This window comes from Pongo abelii, chromosome 8, assembly GCF_028885655.2.
Source record: "Pongo abelii isolate AG06213 chromosome 8, NHGRI_mPonAbe1-v2.0_pri, whole genome shotgun sequence".
Classification (NCBI taxonomy): domain Eukaryota; kingdom Metazoa; phylum Chordata; class Mammalia; order Primates; family Hominidae; genus Pongo; species Pongo abelii.
The window spans coordinates 131173276-131197809 of NC_071993.2; the positions used below are offsets into that span (position 1 = coordinate 131173276).

Below are 24534 nucleotides of genomic sequence, written 5' to 3' on the forward strand. Positions count from 1 at the left end.
CCACCGCGCGGCTCAGACCTGCCTCGCTCGGCTCGCCGCACCCAGGCCGGCCAGGGACGCCGCCGCCACCGCCGGGAAGCGCCGGCAACTCCCGAGTCACGCCGCCTCCCGAGACGCGGCGGGGCGCAGGGAGGGGACAGCAGTGGGGGCGGGGCGGGGAGGAGGAAGGAGGAGGGGGTGGGGAGCAAAAGTTCACACCGCTCGGGGCTCAGCCGCGCCCCCATCTCTTCCCAGGCCCGCCCCGCCATCCCCCTTCCCTGAACCGGGTCCCACGGGCTTAGGCGCGGGAGAGCTCTGGCCTCCCCGCCCGCAACCGCCGCAAGGCTAGAGCCAGGGTTCTGGAAGCGCATCCGAGCTCGAGACCGGGGAGAGAGTGGCGGATGCCCACTTACCTGCCCCGGGCCGCCCCTGGAAACTTCCCCAAAGTGCGATAGGGGTGTGGGGGCGGAGCGCAAGGCTGGGGGGAATCCCCGTCCCCTACCACCAAACGACGCGCGCTCACGCCGCGAAAGCACTGGTCTGTCCGTCGGTGGGTCCCCCGCCTGCGGCTCCCAGAGCTAGGCGGTGCAGGGGCGCCCCGATTCCGACTACTGGGCTCCTTCTCCCGGACAGCCCGCCGGTGCGTTCCACGCGGCGTGCGCCCCCCGCCGGCCTCCGGCTATCCACGGCGCCACCACGCCACTGCTCGGTCCCCTGTCCCCTCGCTCCGGCCGCGTCCTCTCTGCGAGGGAGGGGGCGTGCGTCGCCGCTGGGTAACCCTTCCCGCGGGGTCCTCAAGCGCGCAGGGCGCCCTGAGCGCGGCCAGGACCAATGGCGAAGGGACTCCTGCCGCTGGGGATCGCTGAAGCCTCGGGGAGGCCGGGCCAAGGAGCCCGGGGCCCAAACCTGCCTCGGCTCGTCGCGCTAGCAAGTTCATTGTCTGCCTGTGCCGCCGCCGCCACCGCCACCACCGCGCCGGGAGCGCCGCGGGGAGTGAGGCTGCGCGCCGCCTCCGCCGGCCTGGACTCCCTACGCCCAGCCCCGGCCGCCGCCGGCGCTGCCTGGCCCGAACCCGCGGAGGGGCGCCGGAGCCCCGAGCCGAGGGCCAGACCTACTACCGCCGCTCCTCGCCGCCCCCACCTCGGCGTCTGGCACCTAACTTGTACCTGAGAAGCCTGAGTCCAGCCCGGGAGCCTCTGCGACTCCGGCTCCGCGAGAGCGCGCCCAGCCCCGAGCCTCTAGCCCGGCATCTAGGGCGCGTCAACCTGACTCCTCGAGCGCTGGGAGGAAAAGTTTGGGAGTGACGTGCAGACGGCGAATGAAACATCCGAAGAGAACCCTCCCCCCGCCCCATGTCGCGCTGACACACATCAGCTCCAGTCTGGAATGCGAGATCAAGGCGTGTGCGCCGAGCGGTGGGTTTGGCCCCTGCCCCCTCCCCTCCGAGTCAACACTGCTTGTGTGTTGCGGTGACTCCAAATAAAAGCACATCGAAACCCCTGAAGTCTGGCAGTGACACCTTGCCAGATACTTTTTTCTTTTAAAGACGGAGTTTCGCTCTTGTTGTCCCGGCTGGAATGCAATGGCGCGATCTCGGCTCACTGCAACTTCCGCCTCCCGGGTTCAAGAGATTCTCCTGCCTCAGCCTCCCGAGTAGCCGGGATTACAGGCATGCCCCACCACGCAAAATAGGCTAATTTTGTATTTTTCTCCATGTTGGTCAGGCTGGTCTCGAACTCCCGACCTCAGATGATCCGTCCGCCTCCGCCACCCAAAGTGCTGGGATTACAGGCGTGAGCCACCGCGCCCGGCCCCCAGAGACATCTTTAAGGAACTTGGTGGTCTGGAGCCAGCCCATACATTAATATTCAAAGCCACAGCGCTGGTGAGTTCGGCGCCCTCTGTTGTATTTTTGCATCCCGGGAAGGCTGGCCCGGCTCTGTGGCCCGGCGTGTTTGCTTCTGCGGGGAGGTAAAGCTCTGCAGGACCCCAATCGCCACTGCCTGCCGCAGTGGCCTGGAGTCGGCTGCCCCAGGGAACCACCTGGACAGCCCGAGGGCGAGAAAGCGGCACCAGTGGCCGACTCCACTGACTCTGGGCTGAAGATGCCATCAGTTAAAGAAAAGACACATGAAACTCTGGCAGATTCGCTCAGAGGGCGCTTGGAGCACCAAGCCCAGCCTCTCAGGAAACTGAGGTCCAAGAGACAAAAAGAATCTGCAGTCTTGCCGGCCTGTGTTCCCGTGGCCAGAGTCCAGCACCCTCTTCCTCGAAGCAACCAGAAGGGGAAATGAAAGTGCTCCGTTAACTATAGACTGCATGCCACCAAAGGGTCATTCCTGACAGTGGCTTCTCCCCATTATCTCTTTATTGCTGGAGGCTTCATCTCACCCCCCCTGAAGCTACAGTCCACCCTGAGGTCATAAACTTCTGCTCAGCATCCATGGCAACTAATGCAGAGGTCACCATCAGAGGATTATAACTGCAGATGGGAAACCGGGATGAGAGGGGAGTTCTTTAAAATCCTGTCTTGTTTTCCTACAAATAATGCCTCTTACATAAAATCTGCGAAGAAAGATGAATGTAGCAAAGAGACTTGCCTTAGAATCTCAGACTAGATTGCCTTTTCCATATAGACTCCACTTGGTGATTTTTGTTCTTTATTATTTTTTTAAACAAAAACCTATTTCTGAAAATACAATGAGCTGCTTTTTGCAGCGTTCACAATTCCCAATAGATGATGATGCCATTTTTCAAGGTCTCACACACGTTGTGGCTTTGGGGCTTATTTATTAGCTCCCAAGAAAAGCCTGCCTTTCAGTGAGGTTTATATACTCGAGTAATTGCATCAGGGGACACAGAGCAGGTTGCTGTTAAAGAGGGTTGGTTGTACATGCGTCTGCAAGGAAGGCCCTGGGCCAGGCAGCTGTCAGACCAGTGTGCAACGGGTTTAAACAAACACAGGGAAGGGTCTGTGGAAACAGCGAGGAGGAAATCCCCTCCTGTAAGGGTGTGTGGAACATTATTCCAGGGCCACACATACTGCCAGGGAGTAATGCCTTTCCTCTCCTCCCTCCAAGTAAACACATAACTCCATTATGGAGATGGCGCTGGGCCCACCCAGATCACTTTCAAATTCAGGTGTCAGAAACCACGGTTGACATGGAGCAAATTGTTTTTAAGTAAAAATCACGGTGCCGCTTTGATACGAATTCCACCAGGGACTTTCCAAAGGTATTTATACACGTGCCTGAGATTAACTAGAGGGTGATTTTTTCCTCTCAACCTTAATTTCAAAAAATTACCCAAGAATTGCACTTGGGCCTGTTATTGCAGAGAATTGAAAGAACACCCAAATGCCAGGTCCCTGTGGATGGGTGGAAGGATAGACAAATAAATGTGTAACTGCAAGAGAGATTGGTACCAACATGGTATTAGCAAGTCATGGCTGAAAAAAATGCAGATACTGGCCAAGCACGGTAGCTCACGCCTGTAATCACAACATTTTGGGAGGCCAAGGCGGGTGGATCACTTAAGGTCAGGAGTTCGAGACAAGCCTGGCCAACATGGTGAAACCCTGTCTCCACTAAAAATACAAAAATTAGCTAGGCGTGGTGGCGCATGCCTGTAGATTCAAAGAGAATCCCTGGAACCTAGGAGGCAGAGGTTGCAGTGAGCCAAGATCACACCGCTGCACCCCAGCCTGGGCAACAGAGTGAGACTCCCTCTCAAAAAAAAAAAAAAAAAAAAAGAAAGAAAGAAAAGAAAAAAGAAAGAAAAAAAAATGCAGGTACTTTCAGAAAATAAATCCCCGCTTCCTGTGTGTACACTCTAGGCCCCCACAACTGTGGATTTAAATTGCCTGTAAATTCAAGAAGTAAATTCAAATTCTACCTTTGCCACCCACTAGCTGAGCAACAGTAGGCAAGTCACTTCTTTCCGTGCCTCAGTTTGAGGCTTCTGATAGCACCTACGAGCAGTCAATTGAGCTGTTGATCCCAGCTCCTCGTTCTCTTGTGCTGGTTATTACACATCTGCATCCTTGTCACAGCCTTCCAGTGCAGGGACTGTACTTCCCCATTCCTTGACTTTGGACTTGCTTTAGACAATGAGATAATGGGGAATATAACTGGATCAGAGGCTTGGAATGTGCTTGCAGGGCCAGACCTGCTTTCCTCTGCTCTGGTGGTCCACCATGAGATGAACGTTTGGCTGCCTCTTTCAGAGAGGCTTCAGAATGAACACACAAGGAAGAAACCTGAACTTGACTCGCTGTCTGGAGCCATGTCACTCCACATACAGCAGGACTCAGAGCTGCTTTAGGCAACCTACAGAACATGAGCAAGGCAGGGAAAATGCTTATTGTTGCAAGCCACTGAATGTTGCAAAGTGTTTTGTTACGCAGCATTGTTGTGGCTGTAGCTGGCTGATACATGGCCTCAGTGGGCTGGTGTCAAGACTGAAGACAAAGTATTTTAAAAATGCTCAGCACAATTCCTGGGACACAGTAAGAGTTGAAAATAGTAGTTCTTATTAGTAATCATTATTATTGCAAGTAGTTTTACCCATGATAGTCACATAATTGAATGTTTGTTAACATGCAATTATGTAATGAATTGAATCCATTAATAAGTATAACTTGAATAAAGATTCTGTAAGAGATGCTACAAGGACACCAGCAACCTGGAATGTCAGGGACCTGCCAGAATCCTTAAAATCACATTCACTCACTCATTCATTCATTCATTCATTCATTCAGCAGACACTCTCTGAACACCTGCTGTGTGCCACTCACAGGGCTGAATGTGGGAACCACAAAGGTCACTAAGACTCAGCCCCCTCCTGAAGAAAGGGACCTTCACAGTCCCACCTTGTGACAAGCACTGTGCTAAGCACTTTCCCATGCCTATGAGGCCCGTATTACTTATCCCCATTTTTCAGGCCAGGAGACTGAGGCTTACAAACCAAACACTCAAAGACAAAAGGCCATGCCTATTTCATGAGTGTGCACCAGTGCCAATGAATTCAAGTTCATAGTGGGCAGACCCATTAGGGAAGCACCGTGGGGCAGGGCAAAGAATGGACACACCTTGTCACTCTCTGCTTCCTGCGTGCTAGGAGGGGCTCAGTAAACACTGAGGCTCAGGAGCCCCACGTCCTGCTCCTGCTACTGAAAAAGGCTGCGCCTGGGTGTGAGGGAGCCCTTGGGGTCACTGCGGAGGCCTTCAAATTCATTTTGGGAGCCCTGGCTTCAGATTTCTGCCACCTCTGCCACCAGTAACGACCTGCTTCCCACTCTGTGACTTTGACAAATTTAGACTGCTCAGTAACCTGAAGTGCATTTCAATTTCATAAATTTAGCAATGCTCTGGTTAGGCGGCTCCCTTCTGCAGTAATGCATCCATTAAGTGCACTTTAAGCCCATTTTGGTATGCTAATCCATCACAAATCAACATGAAATTTGGGTTCTTGTGAAAATTTCCTACACCCCATCCAAAACCTCTACCGGATTTAGGACAATAACAACTAGTGGTTCCTTAGAACAGCAGACTTTGGCTCTGCATCAAACCTTCACTGAAAAAAGGAATGGGGCTTGTTTTAAACCAATGTCCAGACTTGTATATTCACGAGCGCCGTGTGCTCTTACAGGGTCCCCCTGAGGGGCGGTTCGCTTGTTCCAAAAGTGCTGCTGCAGCTTTAAGATTTCAGAACTCTATTCCAGAGCAATGGAGTCCTGTATGTCTCTGCATTCCCCTCCCCTAGCTCAGAGCCTGTAAATGTTTACAAATGACACAGTTGGAATCACCTGGCTTGATTAGCACTTACTCATCCATCAGACTTAGTTAGCTTCATATGATTTTCACTATGTCCTGATGAAGACTGGGGATCCTAAAATACAGGCAGAAGCCTCTGAAGGAAAATCAGATGCAGACCCCCAGTGCCTCCAGGGATGACCACCTCATCAGAATGGTGCAACCTGTTTATCCTACAGCCTCTGAGGCCGGAAGGAATATGCAGCCAGTAACTGACAATACAAAGAACCTACAGGTGATAAAAGAGACATAATGTCATTGTTATCACCACCTAAGACTCTGTTGCTACCAACTGTTGAAGGACAGCACCTATTAAGTAGGTGTTTTTAGCTGCATAATAGACATTTCGCCAATAAGATAAAGTTTACAGCTGGTAGCTTTCTCACTTACTTGCTTCTGTCATAAGATCTACAACCCATTCAACAGCAAAAATGAGCTGTTGACTTGGTAAATTTAGAGCAGCATTGCCTGCCCTAGATGTGAAATACCTCAGCCTTCTAAATAAATTTCATTTTCCTGGTTGAGCATTTAATGCAGTGAAATGTTACAAAGCGGTGTTTAGGAGGATAATAGAAATGAACACCCACAGGCAGACGTGGCGAGCAGTGCATCATGATGGGCACTCCTCCCTAGCCCAGCTTTGCTGCCAGCTCCAACCCAGACCTGCTTCACCCCCACCACCCCGGGCTCTGTGAGTGTCCACTGTGCACCTTCTCAGGTGGCGCCTGTGGGAGAAGTCTCCATGACATCTTTACTGCCGCTCCTTTACCCCAGTTCAGTGAGCCACCGTCCTCTTCCCAAGCCTGGCTCGTCTTGGAAGTACCTGGACAGTTTTCAAAATGCAGATTCCTAGGCCCCAATACCAGAGATTCTATTACAGTGGGGTGGGGCCAGTCATCTGAATCAGAGTGTCTGGGGTGGCACCTGGGCACCTGTGGATTTAACAAGCTCCCTCAGCTCGCATTGACCTTTGATAGCTGCTGGTTGGACCGGTCTCATGTCTCCCTTGGGGCTGTCACAATATCCTCCTCCTGCTACTTTCCCTGCCTCCTCTCCCGACATCTGCTAACTGGTTCTTTCTACTTACACAGCCAGGGTCTTTCCAAAACACAGATCTGATCCTGTCAGCCCCATGACTAAACACCTTTGATGCCCATCCTTAGCACCTCCACTGCACCAACAAGGTTAGCCAGGTCCGAGTCCACATTGCCAGGCCGTGCAGCTGTGGTCCTGCCTCTTCCCTGGGCCGATCTCCTCCTTGGCTCCCAGACACCCATCAGCTCCACCCACATGGCTTCCCAAAGTGGCTCAGGGGCAATAGACAGAGTGGTTCTGAAAAGATGAGTCCTGTGACAATGTCACCACAGAACACTGGTGTCTACTTCCAGGGACTCTCTGCTCTTAGATGGGGGTTGGCTCTTAGGAGTTGCTTAGGCAAAATTGAAGCCTGCTGTAGGTATGGCTATGGATGTGGGTGAGAGCTGGGGGCGGGGAGCAGTGTGAGCACCTGTTCAGGGGTGTGCCCCACCCCCACCAGACCCGTGCTAGGCTCACCTGAGCACTTGGTACATGGGCTGCAAGCACCCAGACTCCAGCTCTGACCTCAGCTCCACTCCTCCTTTGCTGTGACCCCCTCTGAGCCTCACATCCCGTGACATGAAATGTGGAGCAGGATTCTCTTCTGGGACTGTCCCCTGTCCAGGGTCATCCAAAATCACTATCACTCATTGTGGGAAGTGAACAGAAAGGGATTTCCTCCCTCTCTGAATTGATCTGTTGCTGAGTAAGAAATTACCAGAACTTCATGACTTAAAGCAGCATCCTTTTTTTTTTTAATCTCACAGGCTGTAGACCAGAATTCTGGTGGGGTCTCTGCTCTGGGTCTCACAAGAATGAAGGGAAGGTGTCAGTCAGGCTAGGCTCAAACCTATAGGTCCTGGGGAGGGATCCAAGTCTTAGCTGTTGATAAAACTGAGGCCCCCGTTTCCTTGCTGGGTGCCAACGTGGGTGCACTCTCTATGCTTAGAGGTCACCCACATTCCTTCTATGTGGCCCTCTCCACCTTCCAAACAGCAACAGCATTTCAAGCCTTTCTCACTCTTCAAACCCCTCTGCCCTCCTTTTCTGCCAGCTTTTAAGGGCTCATGTGATTCCATTAAGCCCACCAAGGATAATCCAAAAATAAACCCCTCTGCTAAAGTCAACTGATTAGTAACCATAATTACATTTGTAGAGTCTCATTTCTTACGTAACCCGACATATTCACGAGCATGACACCAGGGCACAGGTAAAGGTGATGGGGGAAAAGGTCACAATTCTCCAGAGAAACAGAACCAATAGGATGTATGTATAAATGCATGCATGTATGTATTTGTGCACTATAAGAAATTGGCTCACATGATCATGGAAGCTAAGGAATCCTGGCCCACAAGTCTCAGCCTGAGTCTGACTCTGAAGGCAGGAGGGGGTCGGCATCCCAGGTGAAAGACAGTGGGGCAGAGAGAGAGAGGACTCTTTCTTACTCAGCCCTATGTTCTATTAAGGCCCTTATTGAATTAGAGGAGACTCGCCCTCCCTGGGGAGGGCAGTCTGCTTTGCTCCGTCTACCAATGCAAATATTAATTTCATCCCAAAACACTCTGATGTGGTTTGGCTGTGTCCCTGCACAAATCTCATCTTGAATTGTAGTTCCCATAATCCCCATGTGTTGTGGGAGGAACCTGGTGGGAGGTGATTGAATCACAGGGGCCGTTACCCCCATGCTGTTCTTATGATAGTGAGTGAGTTCTCATGAAATCTGATGGTTTTATAAGGGGCTTTCCCCCAACCTTCATTCAGTGTTTCTCCTTTTTGTTGCCATGTGAAGAAGGGCGTGTTGCTTCCCCTTCCACCATGATTGTAAGTTTCCTGAGGCCTCCCCAGCCATGCTGAACTGTGAGTCAATTAAACCTTTTTTCTTTTTAGATTACCCAGTCTCTGGTAATGTCTTTATTAGCAGCGTGAGAATGGACTAATACATACCCCAACAGACAGGCCCAGAAAAAAATGTTTGACCAGATATCTGGGCACCCCATGGCCCAGCCAAGTTGACACAAAAAATTAACCATCCCAGGGGTCATTTAAAATTCGACCTACCTCACCCTTTATGTTAGGAGTTCCAACCAGCTAGCTTGTCCCACTTCTTCAGCAAATATTTTCTGAGCAGGCTCCAGGGACATCACACATGAGCCTCCAGGACTCCCGCCCTATCCTTGGGAGGCCCACAGTCTGAAAGGCTACAGATAGGGAAGAACCAGGTGCCATGCCCACGTCAGGGCTGGGGCAGGTGGCTGCCCCCTATCAGGTGCAAGTTCTTGTGCACTCAGTGAGAAGCCAGCCCAGGCAAGTGTTCCCAGCCACATCACTCCAGGCCATGCTCAGGGATTTGCTTTACATGGGGACTTCCTGCGCAATGACTGACTCACCATGTTCTTTTGATATAGTCACACAGAAGCAGTTGACACTGAAATATACACAGGTGGAGTTCTATGGTGGCTGGGAGTTGCTTCAATAATGGGCTGTGGGATGAGCTGGGGGTGTCAAAAAATGAGACTAACCAAGGTCATTGAGGCTGGCGGGTGGCATGCTGGCATTCATCCCTATTTCTGGTCTATATTTGGAAACTCATTAAAAAAGTGTTTTAAAAATGCATTTTAAATGACAATTTTTGTCTTCATCACAAAGGAAAAACCACCATCATTTACCATAAAAAAAAAGTCACAAAGTAAATACAATGAAAAGAAAACAAAGTTACTCAACTCCAACTAGGTACTAATGAGTCCTTTTTCCTTGTTAACAGGAATATGAGTGAGTGCCAGAGTTTAGGGCCCAGGGTCCAGCAGGCTTTCTCACAGGGATCAGTTTTTAAGAAGATGCATCAGATTTATTTTTATCTTTCTGATTTTAAGAAAGCTGATAACAAAATGCCATTCTTAGTCTGTGGCCCTGCTGTCTTTAGTGCTGGATGTTTGCATCACCTAGGATCCCCTGTGGTCTTGGTGAGCCCTGTCTGGGCACATTGCATGTGTGCAGGGGGAAGAGGAATGCAGGTGGGAGAGGGGCCAGAGGATGGAGAGAGCACCAGAAGCAGCCAGGGAGAATCTACTCCGGCAAGGGAAGCTCGGGCTCAGAGATGGCCTCCGAGGCCCCTCCTCCCACCTCAGGACCCGACCTTCTTCTCTGGGTCCCACTTGCAATCCCCCTGCCCTTAAGACTCAAGACCTGGAAGCACTGTTCATGCTCCCCACCCTCTGCCCCAAGCTTGCTCTGGGAAAGGGCCCAAGGGCCCTCCATACCCTGGTTTCAGCATCCAGTGAAAACCCTGCCCCTCCCGCCATCCCCAGGTCTAAGAGGGGAGTACTTCGTTGTCTGCTAAGCCTCTTATGTCCTGAGCATTTGAGGAGGTTGAGGTGTCGTGTTCTCAGCCCAGGCACAGCTCAGGGGCCTACACCTGTGGGCCACATCCCTGAAACCCTGAGGGAGGCCAGCTTCACGGCTGGTCCCTCCATCCAGAATTGGGCTTTGGGCCTTAGGGTCCCTGGTGAGGCCAGGCCTCCTGGCCTCTTGGCCTCTCTGAGTCCAGGTCTCCAGCCCACCCCAGTCTCCAAGGACAGAGGCTGAGCAAGGCTATAGCAAACTACTGGCTGTGCTGAAGCTACAGGGGAAGGATGGGAGTAGAAGTTGATCCCCCTCAAAGAGCACAGGGTCTAGGGGCAGTGAGTGTTCTCCTGACCTCACTGCAAGGGACAGGGCAAGAGGATGCTCATCCCACACTGACCTTGTGGCCAGCACTATACTAGGGCATGCCTGTTAGCTCAGGCAAAGACACCGCAGCCTGCCACCTGCCCTGTTCTGGCTTCTCTTAGATGGTGTAGAGCATGGTTGGGCAGTCCTGACCCACCCAGGCCAGGGGGGCTGGGAAATGAATGAGAGGACCTGAGGTGGCCAACAGGAAACGGGTCTTCAGCACGGTGGAGCACACACGCCCATCCAAGGAAGCAGCTATGTCTCAGCTCCCACTGGATGGAGCATGGGAGTCTGAAACTTGAACATTATTGTGAAATAGCCCAATTTAAAAAATAAATCTTGGATTGGCAACTAAATCAGAAAAAATAATTGTACAACACAGTGAGAACCAATGCCATCAGATTGCAGGAGAGTCCCACAGGCCATCACTTTGCAACCTCTGGGGTGATAAACACCAGCGGCTGAGTCTGCAGCTCTGCACCAATGGTTTCCAGGTGCTCCAGCTAAGCTGAGCCTGCAAGGGCTTGAATAGGGCTAAGAGGACACTACCCCGTCTATAAGCTCATGCGGTTGGCAAAATGCACACAGCTTTGCAGGAGCTGGGATGGGACTCATTGGCCCTTGAATCAGTGCCCTGTTCAGAGTACCATCCAACCCAGAAATGGGCCAGATGCTGTCTGAGAATCCCACCCCAGCAGACTAGAACCAAACTGGAACCCAGGGGTCTCCTCCAGGATCCTGAGGGCCACCTGTCACCTTGCTCCAGATTTGCATGTTTTTGCTCCAGCAGCATATGCCAACAAGGACTGCAAACATTTTCAGATGACAATGTCACAATTAGAATCCTTGGGGCAGTTTGCTATTTCCTGTTTTCTCCTTTTATTCCCAAGACAGGCCAGGCTCTATCATGGGAGAGGGTAGAGGGGTGATGGAGCTGAGACTAGGACAAAACAGAGGTGGAGCAGGGCCTACAGATGGGGCACAACTCACGGTGGACACCACCTTTGATGGTGTCCCTGCTGCCTGGGGCCACCTGCCTCTAAACATGGCATCACAATGACTCCTTGCTTTGGAACAGAATTTGCAAAGGCTCCAAGGCTGGTGTTATATTGTCCCCTAATGTGGCCTTCAGATCTCTCCTAGGAGAGCAACTATAAGCTCTAGCCCTGCCCTGACAGCGCTGCAGGGGAGGTGGTTGTGTACCTTTCATGGGATGCTTCTTTGCCCTGGGGAACGACCTGATTGAGGCCCAAGTGTCTGACCCATGACCAGGTGTCCCTGTCCTTTGTGCTGGCAGATGCCCTTGTGACTCTTGCCTGACTTTTGTCCAGTTTATTCCTACCAGGACAGCCACTCTCTAGGACAGCACTGAACAAGAGGGAAGGTAGATTTGGGTGTCTCAGTGAAGTGAGACACAGAGGAGGCAACTCAGCAAAACACATGAAATAACAGAACCAGGTATTATTACCTACAGGTCCCAGAGAGAAGAGGGCAGCATGCCTCAGGGCCAGCAAGCAGCAGGGAGCTGTCTGGGGCACGCAGGCTCCATCAGCATGTCGGGAACAGGGCCGGGGGGATCCATGGGCCAGAACCTTTACTGGGGTCCAGGGCCTTACCTAAGCAGGTTTCCCATGGGAGTTCTAGCTGTTGGGTTTGGAGCAAGCAGGCACACGTTCCATGGGGTTGCTGTGGCCGAGAGGGGGTCGCTGCGGCATATCTGCTCAGTCCATGCAGTCTGGACATCGGTGGGGTGAATCGAGTAGGCTGTACCCAGCTGTCCCATAGGTGGTGGGGGTCATGGCCACCAGGAGGCCTGGTATAAGGTAGATGTCTGGATCAAACACATTGAGGAACTGGGAGGAGCCAGAGAAGTGGAAACTGTCAGGCAGGTCTAAGTTCTACCTCTAGTCTGAGAAAGTTAAATTTATATTCAAAATGGATGCTGGGGCAACGTAAAATTCTAAGAATTCAGTCCAGGTGGAGACTCTGATCAGGGGCTACCCCCTCACTATCCCCATGCCTCTGGCTTCTGGTTGGGCCCCAGGTGAGGGCAATTCCAGGAGGCAGGAGCCCAGCCTCTGAGAAGTGAAGGAGTGGAGAAGGACATCTCCTGGACCACAGAGGCCCCCAGGCCCTGCACCATGTGTAGGGCTGGCTTCTGTCCTTCCAGAGTGGGAAGCCCCATCGTCTTTACCAAGATGAGGAGGCCGTGCCCAGTCGTCCTCCGAGCCAGGTCCTTGTCTGCCTCCTGCAGGTGCCCAACAGGGGCTGTGTTGGAGACAAAGCTGAGAGTGACCCTCTGGCCCCACCTGCTAATTATCTGCCTCCCCCAGGCTGGGCCTCTGTAAGTCCTGGGAGCGGAGCACCAATCTCTTCCCAGCAGGGAGCACATCTGAACCAGCCTTCCAGCAGGCCTTCCCCGTGCCTCCAAGGCACTCAGAACTCAGAAGCTGATTCCTTCAGGATCTGCCTCAAAAGCAGCCGAGGGGGGCTTCTCTGTCCCCGCAGGAACCACCGAGGCTAACACAGGCATCCCACCTCTTGTCCTCAGGCCAAACAAAGTTGTTACTTCCCTAGCTGCGATCAGGGTCTACAGCCGCTTCCTCAGTAGGAGTGGCTATAAAAACAATTATTTCTTCTTTCATCTCAGTCGGAAAACTGAGCCAATAGTTGAAGAGGCAAGGAATAAAATATTAATAGAAATGGCTGTGTAATTCTTATTTGGAATATTAATTATGTGAAGGGACTGACAGACGAGTTCTTTTCTGTGAAGTCCTAGTGAAGGAGCTCTCCCCAGTCTCATCAAAAAGCCTAATACAAATAAACAAGGTCCCGAGGCTGAACAGGACCTGCCCCAGGCAAAGCGCTGCAGTAGCAACACACCAAAAATAATCATGCCGTAAGTATCTCTGTGCAAACGCATTTATATTCATCCAGTTCTTTGGGCCCTGGTACCTATCTCTTAAAGGTTCATGTAGGAAATATTAATGCCCCATTTTGTAAATGAAACAATAAGCTCAGAAAGGGGAAACCTCTTACCCAGGGACTCACAGCCGATAAGTCATAACTGTATCAGGAAGGATTGAAATCCGAGTCCAGTGCTCTCCCTGCTAAAGCCCCTGCACTTTAAAAATCTTAATCTCACAGCATCCCTGGGTCTACACCTTATTCGACCCATTCTATAGAAAAGGAAACTTGTATTTGAGAGAGAGCATTGCCTTTGACCCCTTCCCAAATCCCCTGTAGCATCCGTCCACCCACCCATTCCCCGCTGTAGCTTCCCAGCACCCTAGGAGCCTAACCCATGTTTCTCAGGATCAGAACCCATGGGGGTGGTCCATCCATGTGTGTTTTGCAGTCCTCAGGCTTTCCAGCTCAGTATTTAAAAAATATCAACACACCAAAACCACAGAACACAAGGTTTCCGCACCTTGGCAAATTCCCTGCTGACTCAGCCAGGCTGGGAGGGAGCCAAGTGTGGTAACTTCTCCGGCCTTGCGTGAGAAATATTTATTGTTGAATAGTCCTCTGTTTAATAAAAGGCACTCAGGCCTCTCGGTGGGGCAGAGAGGCTCTAGCGAGCACGACTCTATTTCCCAAGCCTGCCACTTTCCACTGGGATTATTCAAGGGTAGCTTCATCCTCAGTTGTCCAATAGAGCTTGTGTTTTCCCTCTGCAGAGCACAGGGTGCGGCCATGATTTACCTAAGTCAGAGCAGGTTTTTCAGTTTCTATTTTCACCCTATTTTGGTTTTGCTTGGTGAACTAGGCAAATGACTTAACTCCTCTGCACTTCTGTTTACCCATCTGTGAAATGGCTAGAATGTAATGTAGACGCTGATTGATTTGTAAAGAGCTAGCCTCTGATTCACCTCCAGATAACCTGATTCTTCCCAGAAGTGAGAGGCGAGGGCTTGTGTTTGGGGCTGAGGGGGCTCCTTGGAGGCTGAACGGGTGGGCCCGTGTTGACTTGAAAGGAGCCTTTGAAATAAATGCCAGAATGCAACAGAGAAAATGGCAAAGGACTTCAGGGCACAGGAAAACTACCTCCACTGTTCAATAATGCACAAAGCTTTTTATGATGCTTATGAGAAGAGCTCCTGTCTGCAGAGGAGAGGCCAACAGAGCCAGTTTCAGAACAGAGTGTTCATAATATATTGGATTCCAAATCCCAACGACCAAAGACCAGGGGGGTTAATCATGTTTCAATTACCTCCACAATTGCAAAGCATGATATTTACGTGATGTGCCCTGGCCGTCTCCGTGTTAAAAGCATCCTTCCACTTGCCATAATGAGCACCTTCATGTCTGTCCCCCGATACCACCCCTGCCTGTCCTGGGATTACTTATGTTCAGACTGGGAATTGATCACTGGCTTCTGAGCTTCAGTTGCCAGGATAACACACGCGGCTTTTTAATCTGTCAGGCTCCCCTTTGTTCTTTGGGGACTGGCTGCTAAGCTTGCCCAGCAGGGGTCAGGGGCAGAAGGGCGGTGGGTGCTTTGCAGGGTGTGAGGGGAGGTGGCCAGGGCACCTGGTGTTCAGCAGGTTGATGACTCTGGCCCAGGTCTCTCTGAGCCCTCTAACGCTGTATCCTGCTGCCTGTTGGGGCAATCCATCAACAAGCCCGTCATCTTTCCCCAAAGCTGCCCTAGCCTTCCTGATCGCAAGCTCAGTGAATGACAGTCGCCCAAGTGAGGAGTCTGGGAATTGCCCCCTCCCCAGCTGGATTCCACTGTTGATAGCTTAAGGCCCTGCCTCTTCCTCCCCTACTGCACTGCCATAGCCCCAGTTCAGGAGTCCATCCCCCGGGTGTAGATCTCTGCAACAGCCTCCCAAAAGGTCTCTGTGTCCTATACACTCCACTGCCTTCATTTCATTGTAGCCAGAGCTCTCCAGCCCGGCCCAGCCCAGCCCCACCCACCGTCTCATCCTTGCCACCAAGCAGCCCCCACCCACCTTCCTTGCTATCACCCTTCAGGCACCTGGAGCACTGACGGCTCCCAGAGGCCCTTCTGCCTCTTGTCCCGGCTCTCCCGGCCTGGAAGCCCCCTGGCCCCACCCTCTGATTGGTGCACATTTACAGCTGGTCGAGTATCCATGTGCTTCCCGGCATTTCCCAGCCCCTCTGCAGTGATGTGGGGCCACGTGGTGAGTCCTGATCCAGGGACGGAGAGCAGGATGGTCAGTGTCATTTCCAGCTGAGGCCCAGAGGAGCTCCCCAAGTGCTGTCTCCCTCAGGATGAGACCAAGGACCCCCAAGGTCAAGGCAGCCACAGTCCCTGAGTCACTGCAAAGACACCTGGATGCCGAGTACGCATACGTGGACTGCTATGCCTGGCGAAGCCCAGCTCAGTCACTCCTCTAGGAGCCCCCAGCTAAACTCAAGTCCAAGCGGTGCTTCCATAGTATCCTGTGATCTCCCTGAGGGAAGGAGCTTTGTGTCTGATAGAGTTTGGGTGTTTGTCCCCTCCAAATCTCATGTTGAAATGTGATCCCCAATATTGGAAGTGAGGGCTGGTGGGAAGTGTTTGGGTCATGGAGGCAGATCCCTCATGAATGGCTTGGTACCGTCCACCAGAGTAACAAGCGAGTTTTCATGACAGCTGGTTGTTAAAAAAAAAAGAAAGAAAAAAAAAAAGAACCTGGCACCTCCTCCCCTCTCTCTTGCTCCTCCTCTCACTCCGTGATATGCCAGCTCCCCTTTGCCTTCCTCCATGAGTAGAAGCTCTCTGAGGTCCTCACCAGAAGCAGATCCTGGACCCATGCTTCTCGTATAGCCTGCAGAACCATAAGCCAATCACACCACTTTTCTTTATAAGTTACCCAGCCTCAGGTATTCCTTTATAGCAATGCGAAATGGACTAATATAGTCATTGCTGCCATCACTGCCTATCATGTTCTGAGCTCTGTCTAAATGCTTTACACATCTCATCTAATCCCAATAGTCACCCTCTGAGGTCTATACTATTCCCATTTTGCCAACCCAGAAACTGAGTTCTTACAGGTTAAGTGGCTTGTTTAGCCACCCCGCTACTGAGGGACAGCCTGTCCAAGCCCACATGCTTTCCACATCAGTATCCACAGCCAGCACTTAGCACAGGGGTGCCCACAGTGGGAGCCTGGTGAAGTTTGTTGAATGAATACCTAAAAGATGCTCCACCTTCTGACCTTCCTTTTATGCAGTGGAGCCTGGGGCTGGGCGAGTGGGGTGGGTTTCCCATTGGGCACTGGGGACAAATGGCAAGTTGTGCCCAGGAAGGTACATCCAGGGCAGGTGACTCCAGACATTTTCCCTCAACTCAAGTTGCAGGGTACTTTTGTGATGGGCCTTTTTTTCCTTTCTTTGTTCAAAAGAAAACTGAAGAAGGATGGGCTGGCCACAGTCCTCTTCGCTTGCATCCACCCTGACACTCATCTAAAGGCTGTGGTTTGGCCTCAGGACCTCTGGCAGCAGCGCCCAGGTGACTGCCCCTGCCTCTCACCACCTCTGTTTGGGGGAGGGAGGATGAGATGGCTGAGCTGGGCCTGAGCCACTGGGTGGGGCACTGGGAGCCAGGATGAAGAGGGGAGCTTGCAGGGGCTCTGGAAGCCTCTGCTCTGGTGACACATCCAGCACAAAGAACCATTATGCCAATTGTCTTCCTTCCTGGGCAAAAGAAAAGCACAGCCAAGGTGACAAGTGAGAAGGCTGTTTGAGAGTCCCCGAGGAGTTGGGGGTGGGTGGGTGGTCAGCTCTGGGAGGGGGTTTGGATGGAAGGAGGAGGGCTGCAAGGTGAGCAGACAGTTTGGAGTTTGTCCTTCCATGACTGGTGGCATGGTGCCAAGCTCTGGGCAGAAGAGAGGGACTCTGCCTTCCGTGGGCAGGGGTTTGTTGGCATGGCTGTACCCAATTGACTGGTCACTGGGCCTCGGGAACCCGCCGAAGGTAGTTGTTTGTCTTTTTCTGCTCTGCCTGGCCTGCCTGAAGACCCACTGAGACAGCCTGTGGGGTTTGAATTCACTCTTCATGATCAGCTTCTCCTGGGGATTAGAAAATCCACAGCCTAAAGCCGTCTCCTGCCCCACCCACCTCCACCATCTGCAGGAAGGAGACAGTGGAAGAGAGAGCCCCTCTTTTCCCTTGGGATACTGTCATGTTTGTGTCTGGCTGTGATGCCCAGAGCAGCTGCACCTCACCTCCACCCTGAAGATGAAGCCAATGGGCAGAGCTCATGGGATCCAGGAGAAGTGAAGTCAGAGCTTTGACATCCTGTCTGGAGCATGCCCTGTCAGGATTTCTGGGCTGTGAGATGACAAATGTCCTTAAGTCTTAGATTAGTTTGAGTTGAGACCTTCTATTGCTTATAACAACATCATCCTAAGGATGTTTTTGGGAGTCCGGGTCTTATCCTGGGGCAATGGAGAATAGATAATGAATGCTGGTGGATGGATGGATGGATGGATGGATGGATGGATGGATGGATGGATGGATGGATCGACAGATGAATGGATCGATGGATGGATCTATGGATCAATGGATGGACAGATCAATGGATGGGTGGGTGGGTGGATGGATGGATGGATGGATGGATGGATGGATGGTTGATGGTCACTGCCTGGTCAAAAAACATGAGGCTGCTATAAAGGAAATGGATTGTCAGGAGGAGGCTTCAGGAGCCAAAAGCAGGAAGGCTTGGAATCTAGTAGGAGTTAGGGGCCTACCAGTCCATGCCAGCCCCACCTTTGCAGAGAATCTTCACCAGAGATGGGAAGCCCCTGCATGGAGCAGTCAGCCTATCCATCTGCTGAGATGGCGCCATGACCTAGAAGGACATCAGGCATCCAGTGCAACACGGCTCCCACTGTTGTTGTCATGCCGACATGAGTAAAACTCTGCAGAGGCACAACGTGCATTGTCTCTCCACCCACAGAGACAAGCGGAGTGACTGTGTGTCTGACTGTGTCAGCACACAGTCATTAAAAAGCATGTTTCATTGAAAACACAACCACATAATCACAGCCATCACCTCCTATTCCCTTTAATAAACGAAGAAGTAAATCTCAGACCTAAAGCCCAAGAAATGTCAGTGTGGGGACTTGGGAGAAGAAAACAGATCACGAAATTAGGGCATTTACTCTCCTATACGCTTGCTACTCCGATAAGCCACCCTGCCCGAGGCAGCCACCTTGTGTATCCTAAATGCTCATTAACTGTTGGGTCATGGACAACAGATGCTCAGGGTGCTTACAGGACATTGGTGTGGAGTTCATCTGAAATCTCTTGGGAGAACCTATTGGGGCAGGAACGGGGAATCACACTTGGTTGGGCTTATATCACGGCTCTGTCATTTCCCGCCTGGATGATCTTGAGGTGGTCTCTCCTCGGCAAGTGTAACATGGCGGTTTGAGGGGGGATTTTTTTCCGTAAGGGTTAGGTCCATGTCAGGGAGAGCAGAGGAGCTGGGTTCCTTGGAGGAATTGAAAGCAGGGAGTTCAGTTGGGAGGGAGGGAGGGTGTAATGTGTAGGTGACAGAAGGGCTGGCTTTTTCATGTTTTCTCACCATGATTTTTAGCCTCCTAAAATTTTATTCTCTGCCATAGATTCAATATTACATTGTTGGGTTCCGCTTAAACAGTTTATTTATCAGTCATCTGCAAAATGAGACCCACCGAGGCCTATCTCAGTTGTGAAAGTCCAATGAAGCACTTTCTGTGTTGGCCGGAGCTGAGCCACACCCCTCCCTAATCCACCTTATCACAAACCAAGATTGTCAGCACCCTGATGGATTCACAGGCTTCCTCCAATTTCACCAGCACCCTCAGGTTCAGCTGGCCAGGGACACCCTCACGGTTCACCTCTGACTTCATACTCTTTGAGCCCCGTATGTCCCCCTGCCCTTATGTAAGGGTCAGGGAAGGAGGCGGAGGTGAGGAGCTTCAGCAGGGGTGCTTATGTGGTCATTTTTCCATGAGCTTTCAAAACTCCCATGGTGTCTCCAAGACAGCAGCCTATGTGGCCAGCATTAGGATGAACCCAAAGTATTGGGCACTCACCCTGTGGAGTTTCCACAAGAGGATGGAAAAGCCAGAAAGTACATAAATGGTGTCAGTTCCAATGAATCCACATATCTGGGAAGCTGGTGCAAAAAATGCCACTGTTCTAGATCATTCTCTGCATCTCCTCTGTGACCTGATTGACCTAGAGTCCCCCTTACCCTGTTGTATATATGGGGGTCTGAGATCGACTTCCCCTAATAGCAGAGGAAAAACCTTCCCAGGCCGTTGATGGACATTATTCTAGAGTCCGTCTCATAATTCCTGCCGGCTTAAGAGCAGAACATTGGTGTGAGCGCAGGAAAAGTCAGGGGATATGAGATAGAGGGAGTAGAATTCAACAATAAACCTTCTACACAGCCTCCTCACTCAGCCCCATCCAGGGGAGAGGGCTGGCAAGAGCTGGATAGGATGTCAGGCACCTTGCCAAGCAGGGAAACTGAGGCAGAAGCCAGCCCTGGGACTGGGCCTGTAGAGCAGAGGGAAGGGAAGACACTATCAAGTGCTCCAGAGGGGCTCCTTGGATGATGTCAGGTTCGTTGGCTCTGGAGGAGTTCCAGGACATACCACCTAGTGGCAAGATTAGCATCTTATATCCTTAGGTTCCCATCATGAGCCCCAGCAACTCTGGTCGGGATGCTCAGGGGAAGGTGGCGACCAATGTTCCTAAGAACTCGAACATCATTCATCTGCTTCCCACTGGGCAGGCTATTCTATGAATACTCCTAGCACTGGGAACATGACATGGGGAGGGAGGGCCCGAGAGAGCCGTATAGATGACTGTAAAGACTGTGTCTAAAGAACTGTGCGGGCAGGGGCTTCTGAAGAAGATGGAAATGGAAATGTCCGTTTCTGGTTTTGAAAGTACCAGAAATGAATAGCCTCCTGAAGACAGAAGAAGGCTCTGCTGGCTAATATTGATTATCTTTGGGGCCAGAAGTTGTTTTGCAGTTGTTGCTGATTGAAAGGTTTTCTATTAATTCCTACTGGCAGGCAGAATAAGAAATATCGAACACCTAATTGCCTTTGAATTAATGACACCCCCACATGTAATATCTTAACCAATGCACCACACAATCGATGCTTTGCCGAACTAGGCAGGTTTGGAAGGCGATGGCAGTGCAGCCCCAGGCGGGGGCAGGGGAGCACTAAAGCACTGGGCAGTGGGCTCAATGCAGCGCCTCCTGCTCATTCTTGGCCATCAACAAAGTTGGTGGGCAGGAAGCCCCTCCCACCAGGGGCCTAGAAAACAGAGATGGGAGCACTTTGCTGGAGTGAGCTGTGGGCAAAGGATGGAGCACTGAACCAAGAGTCAGAGATGTGCATCCAAGGCTGCCTCCACCCTCATCCTACCCTCATCCTACCCCATGAGACCCCCTATGTCTCTGTCCCCTTGGCTGCAAAGTGAGACCCACTGAAAACCACCTCATATGTGAAAATCCAATGAAATAACTCATTGCTGTACATAAAAGCATTCTGTAATCTATGAATGCATCTACTCATTCATTTAAAAATGTTTATTGGCAGGGTGCGGTGGCTCACGCCTGTAATCCCAGCACTTTGGGAGGCCGAGGCAGGTGAATCACCTGAGGTTAGGAGTTCAAGACCAGCCTGGCCAACATGGTGAAACCCCATCTCTATTAATAATACAAAAATTAGCCAAGCGTGGTGGTGCATGCCTGTAATCCCAGCTACTCGGGAGGCTGAGGGAGGAGAATCGCTTGAATCCGCGAGTCGGAGGTTGCAGTGAGCTGAGATTGCACCATTGCACTCTAGCCTGGGTGACAAGAGCAAAACTCCAACTCTCTCTCTCTTTCTCTCTCCATATATATATATATATATATATCCTGGTCTGCCTTGGGATGCTGGACCAGGACCACACACAGCTGGCCATATGTCCACTCTCCTGTCCCTGCAAACCCCAGGGCCTCTGCCCCACCTCTGCTCAACACTGAAGGCCTTGTACCTACTTTAACGAGAAAATTAAAGCAACCCAAATACATCAGCACTGTTCTGGGTACTAAGGTTACAGTCATGAGTAAACCAGACTGAATCCTTGCCCTTAGAGAGATTGGCTTCTAGTAGGGAGGCAGGTGATGAGACGAATAAGTAAAATGTGTAACACTTCAGTGGCAAAAAATGTAAAGAGAAAACGTACATCAGGGAAGGAGAAATAAAAGGATAAGAGGACAGAAATTGGAGATGGTGAGCAGAGACCAGGTTCTCCAAGAGTTTAGCTGTGAAGGGAAGGAACTGAGTGGGTTGGAGTTGGAAGGCAGGTGGGGTCATGGGAGGGGTTCTCCATACAAGGAGAAAGTATGGCACGTTTGGGTTTTGATGGGAATGAACCCATGAAGAGAGAAACCTCCTTGAAGGAGGAGGAGGGGGAAATTTCTAGAACAGTATCCTTTAGAGCAGGAAAGAGAAGATGGGATCTGGCACCAGAGATTGACCTTAGCTGGACACAGAGATGGTTTGTCCACAGTAATAGGAGAGAAGATTGTGAGGGCCAACAGGCTGGTGGGTGGGGCGCTTACGGACATTCTTGGGTTGCTTTAATTTTCTCGTTAAAGTAGGTACAAGGCCTTCAGTGTTGAGCGGAGATGGGGCAGAGGCCCTGGGGTTTGCAGGGACAGGAGAGTGGACATATGGCCAGCTGCGTGTGGTCCTGGACCAGCATCCCAAGGCAGACCAGGCACTGTGGCTGTGTCTTCCTCCAGCCACATTTGGCTTCCAGAGTGCAGGCCAGGGTACGTAGCAGAAAGGTAGATTTAAGAGGGGTGTGGTTTACCCAGAAAGCACAAAAAAGCAAAAGGGGCTGGGGCGTGGAGAAGGATGTGAGGCAGTGGTCATGATGACAGCCCAGGGAATTCAAGCTGGGTGAGGATGGGGTGGGGGACAGTGAGAAGATGGCAGGACCAAGGGACAGAACCTCCTGATGGGTCAATGGATCGTCGGATTGGAAGAAACCAAGGCAGGGGGTGGTTGTTCAAATACCAGTTGTGGCTCTGGTTTGGGCAAATCTTCACTCAAGTATTTGCTGGGCTTTTCTATGAGGCCAACATTCCCCTAAGCACAATCAGGTGAGGAGATCATGGATGGGTGGATGGGTGGATGGATGGCAACCCCCTCCAGGCTCCTATGGTCCCTTTAGAAGAAGACACTTTGGGGTACTTTTCAAATCACTCACCTCCCTGGAGCTTCTGACAAATAGTGCTGCAGGGACTACTCACATGTTTACACATGGCGGGCCCTGTTCTAAGCCCTGTGCATAGATTGTCCTTCTTAATTCTAACAAGATAATAAGGGAGAATTAGTACCATTCTCCAGTCACATGGACATGGTTGGGGAGGTTAAGTAATTTGCTCCCAGCCACAGAGGGGGCCTCAGAGCTGGACGTGTGCCCAGGCAGTCTGACTCCAGTGCCAGGCTCTTAACCATTCCCCAATACCCGTTCCACACATGGAACCCCCACCCTGCTTTGAAAAGGTAGTGATCCTACCTCGTTTACAAACTATTCGTCAAGTCTGTCCAATAAACCCATTTACTGGTAGAAAAACTGAGGCACAAAGAGGAGGAAGCCTTCCCAAAGGATGGTTTTTTGCAGTGCATTGAGGCAAAACCCTGCGTGACTTAAAGTCCCAAATCTGGGTTCAAATCCTAACTTCACCTTTATTGGCTGAGAGACCTCCCCAGTGTATGGTAAATGCACCTGACAGCAATAACTTGTGCATCCCCTGAGAATGACTCTGTATGGAAGATGCACCTGAATGCAGTTCAGAGTTTGAGCTAAGGAATCGGGAATGCCCAACCCAGAGGCTCATTCCTCATCTATAGGGAACATCTGAGTCTCCAGCCTGTCCCGTGGAGCACTGGCCATACAGGGGATTGAGGCCCTTTGTTTTGGGTTACATGAAGGTTGCCAGGTGGAGGTCGTTAGGGGGAGTGTGCTAAGTGAAAATGCTACATAAAGTGCATGCTTTTTGCAAGTGGTTATGGTTCTCCTGTCCAGCCCACTGGCCCTGGACTCTCTCTTCTGTATGTAGCCCCCAGTAAAACCCCATGTCTCATTCGCTGGCTCTGGGTCTCTTCTTTGGCCTCTTAAACCTAATGCCATCCCCACTGGAGTCTATATGGATGTGGCATGACACCAAGTGACTCCAGCTTTCAGTTGAACTCGGCAACTTAACCAGGGAAGCCAGCTATCTGACCTCAGCCCATCCACTGTACACATTGTGTGGTCTCCCTAAGGATGGGGCAGCCTTGCATCTCAAGGGGCGGTCAGAACCTCCTTCCTACCTCGCAATGGGGATGCGAAGGATGCCAGCACACATCTTTGTGTTGTTGGCTTGTAACATCTCAACCGTGTTGCAGGGGCGAGGGCACCTTCCTGCCAGCGTTATTTCTTGCTCCCAACTCGCAAAGCAGAACACAAACTCGCAAAGCTGCTCCCTTCTTTTCCTCCTTCCAGTAGGAAGCCTGCTAACACTTATAATTTGATCACCATTAGCACACCACTGTAGAGCACTGGGGTGGAATTTTTAAAGTGACTGTTCTAATCGCCATGGCTCAGCCTCCTGAATACTAAAAACACCCCGAAATACTAATAGTTATATGCTCCACTGAGAATACGAAAAAAGAAAAGGAAATGAAATTGTACTTTTAAAAATCCACTCAATGTTATTCTAAAAACACCTTCCACTTGGGATTTCATTTCAGTGTGAAGACATGGCTGTGGGGGCTCCAGGGGACAGCCTGGGCCAGGCCTGCAGGAGAAGGAGGAGGCCTCAGTGGGAGGTTGTTTCCAGGTGCCATGGGCTAACAGCAGCCCAGCTGAGGCCTCTCTTCAGATAACAGACTTGGCTCTGAGCCACGCTTGATCAAATCAGCACCCTTTCGTCAAGAGGCTTTGGAGCTCCAGG

General features: G+C 51.4%; 1 protein-coding gene across 8 annotated transcripts in view; it reads right to left on the reverse strand.

Annotated features, from left to right (window-relative positions):
• The window catches only part of CHST15 (carbohydrate sulfotransferase 15), an 89387-nt gene extending 86634 nt beyond the window's left edge, over nucleotides 1–2753 (reverse strand). For 2 of the 8 annotated variants that reach the window (XM_063727794.1, XM_054523005.2), the window contains exon 1: nucleotides 393–975. The gene's annotated coding sequence lies outside the window, so the exon portion shown is untranslated. Of the gene's footprint in view, nucleotides 1–18; nucleotides 140–392; nucleotides 976–1145 lie in introns of those variants that run through there. The other 6 variants (XM_063727793.1, XM_063727792.1, XM_009245888.4 and 3 more) reach the window with 5 other exon arrangements.
• Between the last annotated feature and the right edge of the window lie 21781 nt (nucleotides 2754–24534).